Below are 12,484 nucleotides of genomic sequence, written 5' to 3' on the forward strand. Positions count from 1 at the left end.
AAATTAAAATTTCTTCTTTTTCGGAGGGATTGCAGGTCTTCTTAATCGTCTATTCGGCACAAGAAAAAGCCTTTTTCTTGTGCCGATTCTTCTTGTATCAAAATAAGAATCCTTTTTCTTCCTAATTCGTCAAAGATTACTATTTCTTCTTTATTCGGGTCTGTCTCTTGGACCTCTTTTTCTTTTGCTTAGGGTTTAGCCGAGGTAGTGGACAAACAGAGGGGAAGAAAATATGGCGGGGGAAAAATTTCTTGTGATTGTGAGCAAATTGCTTGGCTTGTTTAATTAAGTTCAACTTCAAATTTACAGAAATTTTGCAAAAAAAAAGTAAACTCTTCCATTGAAGGTTTTTTTATTTTTAGGCTAGTTGAATAGTTTTGATTAAGGTTTTATTAGTTTATTACTCGAAACTAAATCAAGGATTTTCAGGATACTTCCTTCGTGGAATAAGATATTGGATCCTCGAGTGATCTCTTTTTCTTGTTGCTTCATAAGAGTGAATCGAATAGATTCAATTCGCGTTATAAGAGTAAAATAAAAATTCCGCGGGTCCTTTCCCGGAGATGACTATGAAAACACCTCTCTGGATCCTCGAATTGAAAGAGAGATTGAGAGGGATCAAGAATCCTAATTCTCGCTATTTGGAATGGATCCAATTCTATTGAGTCTGACTCATAGTGATCATTTCTCTTTATCAAAGAATGACCTTCTTTATGATATATGCATGATATAATATATACATCATGCATTTGTATCTGGATTTTTTGATTTCCTAAAAGAGTTTTGGTCTAATAGTTTTTTCTCGGAAGAAGCAAAAAAATAAAAGAAAGAATAAAATATGAAAGAAAAGCGTCCATTGTCTAATGGATAGGACAGAGGTCTTCTAAACCTTTGGTATAGGTTCAAATCCTATTGGACGCAATCTTATTTCTATCTATTCTTTAAATAACTATACTAAACTAAAAACAAAGAAAACTTTTTTGCATGATTCAAATGAAAAAGCTTTCTCAACGATTCCTATTCTACTAACAAGAGTAGACATGCAAAATTTATTTGTTACTGAAGAGAAAACCGTTCCAGCTATTCCCGAATAGCTTCCTTCAAAAGGATTTCCGCTTGCTCGGTGAATGTCTTGCTAGAAGATATAATTTCTTGGAATTGAGGTTTAGTATCTTTTAGATGTTTCGAATTAGCCAATAAATTGGCTATCGTCTTTTCAATATAAATTATTGCAATATTCAAATTGCAATATCAATGAATTACAAATAAAAAAATTCATTTAAGTGAAAAAGAATACTATGCAATAATCTACTAAAAAAATGGATATTCTCAAATAATACTAAGAAAATAGTATTGATTTCTATTTATTTTAATATGTGCGCCTTTGTTTAGAGGATTCTATGTCTAATTATTCAAAAGTCTAATTATTCAATAAATTAGATTGATTGATACGAGTGGATTTCCTATTACGATGGATGGAAGAAAGAATGGATAGTCCAATAGCGGCTTCGGCAGCTGCAAGGGCTATAACAAAAATTGCGAAAATATCTCCTTTTAATTGGCGACTATCAAATAGATCAGAAAATGTTACGAGATTTAGTATATTATCTTATTTTGATTTAATAGAAATTAGAAATTCTCTATAGCAAATTACTGTGGTATGTAAAATACACATAGAGGAAAAAAGAAAAAAGGATCCTAATCCTAGGAAATTCGTTCGATATACATTCGAACCACTCTTGGTCATATTTCTTTTTATAGAGAAATAGAGGAAGCCATACAAGGATTTATTAGAAAGAATGTACCCTTCTATCCAAATCCAATTTGCATCGATAAAATAAATCCAAATTCCAGTAGTAGATGAATAATTGCAAATTTGTGTGTGTACGAGATTAGAATACCAATTCATATTAGATATACTAAATCCAGCAGCGGTCGATTGAAATTGAGAGAATAAGCTAAATAATTTTGACTTTACTTTTTTTGATTTTGAAATCGCCCTCGAATCTAGAGCTGTTTGGCGTTCCAATCCAGTTCCAACAATGCATTTCTCGGACCGAGAAAGCGGAACTGCTTGGCGCTGCATATTAGAACTCATTAAAGCCCGATTCGCATCATTGTGCTCAATAAAAGGAATGAGAGTTTTTTTTCTTCAAATCCAAAAAATTTCTCTTTTTTATACATAGGTCGTCGATTCGGCATTGGTTAAAAAAGGGCAGGGTGCCCCCTTTTTTTTCTAGTAAATAGTTCAAACCATTTTATCGATATGAGTGTTCTATATCAGATAAATTTTACATTAGCTATTTCCCGTTTAAATTGGTACTAATACTAATATAGTTGTAGAAAGAGTACCTCTTTTTGCCTGGACTTCAAGCAGTTTAGCTTTAACCATGTTAATGGTCTCACATTCTTGGTTTATAGAGAATCAAAGTTGATTTACCAATGAGTTGCGAAATGCTATGGTTCTTCCATATGATTTCTGAATTTATTCAGAAGTAATTCGTCGAGATCGTGCACCCTTTTCTTATTTATCCAAAAAATACTAAAAAATATTATAAAGTGCAGCCGGATAGATCCAATCTATTCTTGAAATAGACAACTCGCACACACTCCCTTTCCAAAAAAAATCAAAACACCAACCACTACAGTTAGATTTATTAGATTTGTTGCTAAAATATCGGTATTAAGCCCGAAACTGCCAGCGGATGGCCAGTGAGCTAAAAAAACGAAAGAATGGGTTACATTTTTCATATGCTCTCTTTTAAGGGAAAAATGCAAATAAAAGTAACCCTTCTTTTCCCATTCCCTCTCTATTGCATGGGTGGAAGAACTAAAATAATAGAGGATTCTGAAAAAAAATGGACCTTCGAAATCCAATTTTATGTGTAGCGCAAAGGAGTTGCGATTTCTTCTTATTCCTATAGAACATCTAGTAACAAGAATATGAAATCGTAAATAGCAAAAAATTCTTGTCTTGCACGGTCTAAGTCTAAGGAAATAAAAAAAATTCGCTTTTTTAGTTAATTCAATGGCTTTTTTCATTGCCTTTCGGAATGAAACTCTATTTTTTAATTGGAAAGCTATATATTCTGCAAGAATGTTAGGCTGTCTATAAGGTTCTTTAACTTTTTCGATAGAAATATTAAATCTCTGGTTTACAGAGTTAATTTCCTTTTGTAGATCTTTCTCTAATTCTTCGATTGCTCCTTTTTTCTTTAATAAATTTGGGAATCCAATATGGATTATGACGTGGATCGTATCGATTTCTTTTTGGATTTCTATATGTGTAATTACTTCGGAACTTGAACCTGAGTTACTATCTTGCTAGGTTCAGTTGTCATAGCTGTTCGGAATCCACAAACCATCCCGACCGACGGTCAGAATTTTTTTGAATATGTCCTTGAGTTTATTCGAGACTTGAGCAAAACTCAGATTGGAGAAGAATATGGTCCCTGGGTTCCCTTTATTGGAACTATGTTCCTTTTTATTTTTGTTTCGAATTGGTCGGGTGCTCTTTTACCTTGGAAAATTATAGAGTTACCCCATGGGGAATTAGCAGCGCCCACGAATGATATAAATACTACTGTTGCTTTAGCTTTACTCACGTCAGCGGCATATTTTCAGGGGCGCGCTCTACCACTGAGCTAATAGCCCGTCGCGCGGGCCTCCCAAAGGGAGGCCTGCTACGCCAAAAGCGAGAAAAACTCCATCCCTTTCCTTTTGACATCCCCATGCCGCCACACCACAGGGGGGACATGGGGACGCCAAAAAAGGGATCCTATCACTATCAACTAATTTGTTACGACCTAGGATAATAAGCTCATGAGCTTGGTCTTACTTCACCCTAAACGAAAGAAGACTTCCATATCCAAGTTTAGCTCAGACGTAGCTGCCTTCTTTTTGGGCGTGAAGAAGTGTCAAACCAAAATACCCAATAAGGAACTGGGTAGTGATATTGATCCGGAAGAAGCTCAAAAGGCACTTGAAATAGCCGAAGCTAACTTGAGTAAAGCTGAGGGTACGAAAGATTTGGTTGAAGCGAAGCTCGCTCTCAGACGAGCTAGGATACGAATCGAGGCTGTCAATTGGATTCCCCCATCCAATTGAAGACAATCCAGTGGTTTATAGTTGATAGGAACTATTCACGGCATATCACACATTTTCCATTTCCTTTTACTTTTTACTATAGTCTATTCTTCATATTATTTTTCTTTCCTTCCATGGATTCTTTGGTCAAGAATTGTCTTAGATTTTTTTTATTTTGACCTGATTGAAATTAAGTGGATGCAATGAAAAAAGAAATTGAATTAGACTACTTAACTATTTCAATCTACTAATCGCCCCCTCCCCCTCTGGTCCGAATTGTACTAGGAGAGAGGGGGGGGGCGCCCCCCTTTCCTTCTCCTTCTCCCCCTTCCTTTCCACCTCCTAGTAGGAGTAGGAAAGAGGGGAATCCTACTCCTACTAGGAGGAGGATTCCTCCTCCTGGCATGCCCTCTAGGGCCGACCGGCCTCCCCCTTGCTCCTTTATATACGGGGGCAGGGGGTACCTCTAGACACACAAGTTGATCATTGATCTCTCCCATCCGTGTGCGGTGCCCCCCTCCACCATAATCCACCTCGGTCATACTGTAGCGGTGCTTAGGAGAAGCCCTGCAATGGTAACTTCATCAACATCGTCACCTTGCTGTCGTGCTGACGAAATTCTTCCCCGAGCTCTACTGGATCATGAGTTCACGGGACGTCACCGAGCTGAACGTGTGCTGAACGCGGAGGTGCCGTACGTTCGGTACTGAGGATCGGTTGATCGTGAAGACGTACGACTACATCAACCGCGTTGTCATAACGCTTCTGCTTAACGGTCTACAAGGGTACATGGACGACACTCTCCCTCTCGTTGCTATGCATCACCATGATCTTGCGTGTGCGTAGGAATTTTTTTGAAATTACTACATTCCCCAACAGGGGAAGGGGTGGGGGAGGTTCGGGGTCGCGTGGTTCGGGGCTGTGTGGCGCACGGTCTAAAAGGATCGTAGGGAGCCCGTGCGGCCGGCTAAAGTTTCAGCCGGCACCCCGGCTGTAAATGTTTTCCAATATAATATGCATATACTGCTAGTCTATGTTACTATCTCTATAGTGAGGATTAAGGGCATCTTAAACGACAACCTATAAATTTTCTTCAGCATCCGTCCATGGACAGGGGGACTGATGTCACTTGAACTACGACGGTATTTCCCCAAAGAGGAAGGGATGATGCAGCACATCTACGGTATGTATTTCCCTCAGTTATGAAACCAAGGTATCAATCCAGTAGGAGTACCAAGGAGCACTATGTAAATGGTACCTGCACACAAAGACCAAATACTTGCGACCCGACGCGTAAGAGGGGTTGTCAATCCCTCCACGGTAAAAAAGATTTTTTGTGGTAGATTGGATAAATAGATCTCGACAAAACGCGAAATAAAATAAGTAACAAAAAATTGCAGCAACGTATTTGTGGGTTTTTGGAATAATATACCTGAAAATAAAAGTGGCAAATAATAGATCGGAAAGCAAAGATGATAAAAATTAGACCCATGGGCCGTAGATTTCACTAGTGGCTCTCTCAAGAATTAGCAGACGGAGGGTAAACAAATTACTGTTGGGCAATTGATGGAACTTCAAATAATCATGACGATATCCAGGCAATCATCAATATATAGGCATCGCGTCCAATATTAGTAGATCGACTCCTGCCTACATGTACTACTATTACTCCACACATCGACTGCTATCCAGCATGCATCTAGTGTATTAAGTTCATGGAGAAACAAAGTAATGCAATAAGAACAATGACATGATGTAGACAAGATCTATCCACATAGGAATAGACCCCATCTTGTTATCCTTAATAGCAATGATCAATACGTGTCTTGCTGCGCCTTCTGTTACTGGGAAAGGACACCACATGACCGAACCCATCACAAAGCACCTCTTCCCATGGCAAGAAAAAATGATCTAGTCGGCCTAACTAAACCAAGGATTCGAAGAAGAAATACGATACTATAGATAATCATGCATATAAGAGATCAAAACTCAAATAACTTTCATGGATAAAATAGATCTGATCATAAACACAAAGTTCATCGGATCCCAACAAACACACCGCAAAGAGAGTTACATCAAATAGATCTCTAAGAGACGATTGTATTGAGAATCAAAAGAGATGCATGAATCCATCTAGCTACCGCCTACGGAGCGGTAGGTTTACAATGAACTACTCACGCATCATTGGAGAGGCACCAATGAGGATGATGAACCCCTCCGTGATGGTGTTTAGATTGGATCTCGTGGTTCTAGAACTTGCTACGGCTAGAATTGTGTTTCGTCGACTCCCCTAGGGTTTTCAAAATATTTGTGTATTTATAGGGCGAAGAGGCGGTGCGGGAGACCACCGAGGTGGGCACAACCCACCAGGGCGCGCCTGGGCCTCCGGGCGCGTCCAGGTGGGTTGTGCCCCCTCAGGGCACCCCTCTAGTACTTCTTTGGCCCATGTTGTTCCTTTTGGTCCAATTTTTTTCCAAAAAGTTCCACTGCGTTTGGACTCCGTTTGGTAATGATTTTCTGCGAAGTAGAAAACAAGCAAAACACATCAACTGGCACTGGGCACTAAGTTAATAGGTTAGTCCCAAAAAATGATATAAAGTTGCTATAAAATGATTGTAAAACATCCAAGAATGATAATATAACAACATGGAACAATAAAAATCATAGATACCATGGAGACGTATCAGCATCCCCAAGCTTAATTTCTACTCGTCCTCGAGTAGGTAAATGATAAAAACGGAATTTTTGATGCGGAATGCTGCCTAACATGTTCATCACATAATCTTTTCTTTTGTAGCATGGACATTTGGACTTTTATATGATTCAAACCAATAGTCTAGTATTTACATGAAGATTTCAATACTCAAGCATATCAACAAGCAACCATGTATTTCAAAATATCAACACTAAACCAAGTTATCCCTAGCCCATCATGCTCAATCATTGATCCTCAATCATTGATCCATTCGTGAAACACACTCGCATATTAGTTACACCCAATGCTCAAGTACGATCATAGTGCCCCTTAGTTGGTGCTTTATAAGAGAAGATGGAGACTCAAATAAAAATAAAAATTCCATAAAGTAAATAGAAAGGCCCCTCACAGAGGGAAGTAGGGATTTGTAGAGATGCCAGATCTCAAAGCTTAAATTGAGAGATAAAAATTTTGAGAGGCATACTTTTCCCGTCAACAAAAACGACCGAGTAATTCCCAACACTTTCCATGCTAGATATATCATAGGCGGTTCCCAAATAGAAAATAAAGTTTATTCCCTTTTCCACCATTCTTTCACTTTCCATGCTAGCCGTATCCATGGGTGCCTTCCATACCAACACTTTCCAAGGAATTTATTATTTGACCACATAAAGTAAATTTCTTTTTCATTTTGGGACTAGACATCCCTATTACCGTCATACTATCATGTAATGACAAGTGAATAAACACTAATCTTGAGAATAACACATCTAGCGTGGAAAATATTGGCCACCCCCTACCGCTTCATGAGCGGTACGAGCACACAAAAAGGAAATTAATTTTGAAAGTTATAGATGGCACATACAAATTTTCTTAGAACGGCATGGGAATACCACATATAGGTAGGTATGGTGGACTCATATGTCAAAACTGGGTTTAAGGATTTTGGATGCACAAGTAGTATCTCTACTTAGTACAAGTGAAGGCTAACAAATAGATTGAGAAACATCCAACCAAGAAACGAAAAATCACATAAGCGAGCATTAAGCATATGTAACACCGAATAATGCACCACAAGTAGGATGTAATTTCATTACACAACTATTGACTTTCGTGCTTGCATAGGGAATCACAAACCTTAACACCAATATTCTTACTAAAGCATAATTACTCACCAACATGACTGACATATCACTATCATCATATCGCAAAACTATTACAAAGAATCAAGTTTATTTTGTCCAATGATCTTCATGAATGTTTTTATTATACCCCTCTTGAATATCTATCACTTTGGGACTAATTTCATATGTTGCTTTTGATATCTCAAACAAATCTAAGTGAAGAGCATGAGCATCAAAATTTTCATCTCTCAAAATAATACAAGTGAAGCATGAGAGAATTTCTTCAAAAATTTACTAACTCTCAAATAAATCTAAGTGAAGCATGAGAGCAATTCTTCAAAAATATTAAAGCAAACCATGCTCAAAAAGATATAAGTTAAGCACTAGAGCAATTCCATAGCTCATTTTTTTAAGTGAAGCATAGAGAGCAATTCTAACAAATCATAGCATAATTTTGCCTCTCTCAAATAGGTGTGTACAGCAAGGATAGATGACTCTAACTAAAAATCAAATCAAGCAAAGACTTATATAATACAAGATGCTCCAAGCAAAACTCATGATATGCGATGAATAAAAATATAGCTCCAAGTAAAATACCGATGGTCATTAGAAGAAAGAGGGGATGCCTTCCGGGGGTTACCCAAGCTTGAGTATTCTATAGTCTCACCTAAATAGCTTGGCGTAATCATGGTCATAGCTGTTTCCTGTGTGAAATTGTTATCCGCTCACAATTCCACACAACATACGAGCCGGAAGCATAAAGTGTAAAGCTTCAATCACACAAAACTCAACAAAACCTTCGTGAGATCCGTTAGCATAAGAAAGCAAATCACTACTCTAAATACTGTTTAAAATCCATTCATATTTTATTTTCGCATTATATCTATTGTATTCCAACTTTACCATGGCTTATACCCTATAATACAAACCATAGATTCTTCAAAATAAGCACACAACGCAAAGAAAACAGAATGTGTCAAAAAACCGAACAATCTGTACTAATCTGAAAACTTCGTATACTTATGTAACTCCAAACATTCTGAAAAATTAGGAAGATGTAGGCAATTTGTATATCAATCTTGTGTAAAAAAATCTAAATTTTCTGTTGCTTCTGTGATTTATTAAAATTATTTTACTGGACGTAAAATTTTCTATTTTCCAACAAGATCAAATCAACTATCACCAAACATAGTCCCAAAGGCTTTACTTGGTACAAACACTAATTAAAAATAAAAAAACACAATCATAACAGTAGCATAATTGTGCAAACACTCAAGAACAGAAAGAAAAAGGCAAAAATAAAATTTATTCATTGGGTTGCCTCCCAACAAGCGCTATCGTTTTATGCCCCTAGCTAAGCATAATGCATAGATTCAAGTGTTTTCATCTTTCTCCTTATTTTCCTTATATGTGTTTTTGTTAGGAGGTTTTGCAAAAATAACTTGAAACACATTATCCATTGATACTTTAGCATTATCAAGTTGCTTATCAACATATTCCCGTTGATTTCCCACAACCATCCAAGAATAGTGTTGATTAACATCATTGAAAACTTGTTGGATTATATCTAAATCGGGGATTTCCTTTTTAAGATTCTCATGAAAATTTTGATTTTTTCCAAGAAAATGTCTCAACATGTAATCACTATTATAAAGGATCTCATCTATCACCGGTTTTTCATGGTCCATACCATAAAAATAAAAATATTCCCTAGCTTCCCGTATTATGTGATCAAATTCATTCGTAAGAACAAGGGTAGCGAACTTTTTAGCTTTGGGATTCTCTATAACGTGTAGCTCATAAGAAAATCTTTGCAAGGTAGCATGGGTACAGATAGATTTATTTTCAAGTTTCAGAACTAGTGCTGAAATAGCTTCTGCATAAGATTTAGTTCTTTTAAGTATAGGAGCATCGTCAAGAGTTATATTTCCAACACAATTGAAAAATTCTTGGATATGTTCTTTTCCCATAACCTTCCCTTGCCCCAAAACAAAAGTTTTAGCATCCATATTGCCAGATCGTCCAATTTTAGGAGTTAGGTCATCATCTATTTCTGCCATACCAAAATCACTCATGATGACAAGTTCAAGTAAGAAGAGATCTGACAAAAAACGGCGAACGAGAAAGAGGGCGAATAAAATGGCAAATTTTTGTGAAGTGGGGGAGATGAAAATGAGAGGCAAATGGCAAATAATGTAAATTGCAAGGAGATGAGATTTGTGATTAGGAACCTGATAGATGTTGATGATGTCTCCCCGGCAACAACGCCATAAATTCCTTTTGATGCCGCTTGAACTACGTCGGTATTTCCCCCAAGAGGAAGGGATGATGCAACATAGCTACGGTAGGTATTTTCCTTAGTTATGAAACCAAGGTATCAATCCAGTAGGAGAACCAAGCAACACTATGTAAACGGAACCTGCACACAAAGAACAAATACTTGCAACCCGACGCGTAAGAGGGGTTGTCAATCCCTCCACGGTAAAAAGATAGATTGTTTTGTGGTAGATTGGATAAATAGATATCGATAAAAAGCGAAATAAAATAAGTAACAAAAAATTGCAGCAAGGTATTTTTGGGTTTTTGGAATAATAGATCTAAAATAAAAGTGGCAAATAATAGATCGGAAAGCAAATATGATAAAGAATAGACCCGGGGCCATAGATTTCACTAGTGGCTTCTCTCAAGAAATAGCACACGATGGGTAAACAAATTACTATTGGGCAATTGATAGAACTTCAAACAGTCAAGACGATATCCAGGCAATGACCAATATGTAGGCATCACGCCCAAGATTAGTAGACCGATTCCTGCCTGCATCTACTACTATTACTCCACACATCGCCCGCTATCCAACATGCATCTAGTGTATTAAGTTCATGGAGAAATGGAGTAATGCAATAAGAACGATGACATGATGTAGACAAGATCTATTCATGTAGGAATAGACCCCACCTTGTTATCCTTAATAGCAATGGTCAATACGTGTCTTGCTGCCCCTTCTGTCACTGGGAAAGAACACTGCACGACCGAACCGATCACAAAGCACCTCTTCCCATGGCAAGAAAAATTGATCTAGTCGGCCTAACTAAACCAAAGATTCAAAGAAGAAATACGATACTATAGATAATCATGCATATAAGAGATCAAAACTCAAATAAATTTCATGGATAAAATATATCTGATCATAAACTCAAAGAGTTCATCGGGTCCCAAAAAACACACCGCAAAAAGAGTTACATAAAATAGATCTCCGAGAGACCATTGTATTGACAATCAACAGAGAGACAAGAAGCCATCTAGCTAATGCCTACGGACCCGTAGGTCTACAATGAACTACTCACGCATCATCGGACAGGCACCAATGAGGATGATGAACCCCTCCGTGATGGTGTTTAGATTGGATCTCGTGGTTCTGGAACTTGCGGCAGCTAGAATTGTGTTTCGTCGACTCCCCTAGGGTTTTCGGAATATTTGGGTGTTTATAGGGCGAAGAGGCGGCGCGGGAGGCCACCGAGGTGGGCACAAGCGCGCCCAGGTGGGTTGTGCCCCCCTCGGGGCACCCCTCTGGTACTTCTTTGGCCCATGTTGTTCTTTCTGGTTCAGAAAAATTCTCCAAAAAGTTTCGCTGCGTTTGGAATCCGTTTGGTAATGATTTTCTACAAAAAACAAGCAAAAAACAACAACTGGCACCGGGCACTAAGTCAATTGGTTAGTCCCAAAAAATGATATAAAGTTGCTATAAAATGATTGTAGAACATCCAAGAATGATAATATAACAACATGGAACAATAAAAAAAATATAGATACGTTGGAGACGTATCAGGGACCAGTCCGCGGACATGGATGCGGGAGGCCGCCATCCAACCGTAGCCGCATACCTTTTGATAACAGTTCGAACCAACCGAACGAGATTCGTGCAAACATGGACGAATTTCATATAAACATGACAGATGTCATTACATTTACATCAACTACGGTGATAGTCCGGCTTTGGAGGTATAAGTAATACCTAATCTAAATGGTCGCTGGCACCCGATCCTCATGTCCGGCCATGAGCCCCAAGAACAGAAGTTTCGCCTTCTCCGGCTCCGCCTACAGAGACCCAGGAGCTGAAGTTGTTCGCCTCCACGTCGCCACCAAGCGATTAATCGACAGACGATGCTCAACCCACCTAGCTCGGCATCGACAGGAGGGGAGGAGCAGTGGCCTTCCTCAGACCAGAGCGGTGGCAACCTACCGTGCACTACTCTTCCTCGCTGCCGGCGACGCCCACAGACGTGTCGGCTTCGTGGTTGTGGCGGCGAAGCGCGGCCTCAGCGATGTCCTCATCGTCGATCTCACCGAACAACGCCTAGCCCGCCTCCTCATTGCACTCCTTGTCGGCAGCTACCACCTCCGCCACCCACTGGCGGTACCGCCAGAGGGTGAGGCGAATCTTGTGGGTGGAGCGGTAGGACTCAAGCGGGGTCTCCTGCTCCACCATGTCCGCGTCCGGCACGACCGCCCTGCCGTGGCGAGCTACTCCTTTGTTTGCAGATGCTCCTAGAGGTGGTGGTTGTAGGCCGCGTCAGCCTGC

At 39.0% G+C, this 12,484-nt stretch overlaps 1 non-coding gene across 1 annotated transcript; it reads left to right on the forward strand.

The window, feature by feature from the left end:
- The first annotated feature begins 849 nt into the window (after positions 1-849).
- TRNAR-UCU lies at positions 850-921 on the forward strand. The gene has a single exon. It is a non-coding gene; the product is annotated as a tRNA-Arg (tRNA).
- The last annotated feature ends 11,563 nt before the right edge of the window (positions 922-12,484 follow it).

Source organism: Triticum urartu, chromosome 2 (genome assembly GCF_003073215.2).
Source record: "Triticum urartu cultivar G1812 chromosome 2, Tu2.1, whole genome shotgun sequence".
Taxonomy (NCBI): Eukaryota; Viridiplantae; Streptophyta; class Magnoliopsida; order Poales; family Poaceae; genus Triticum; species Triticum urartu.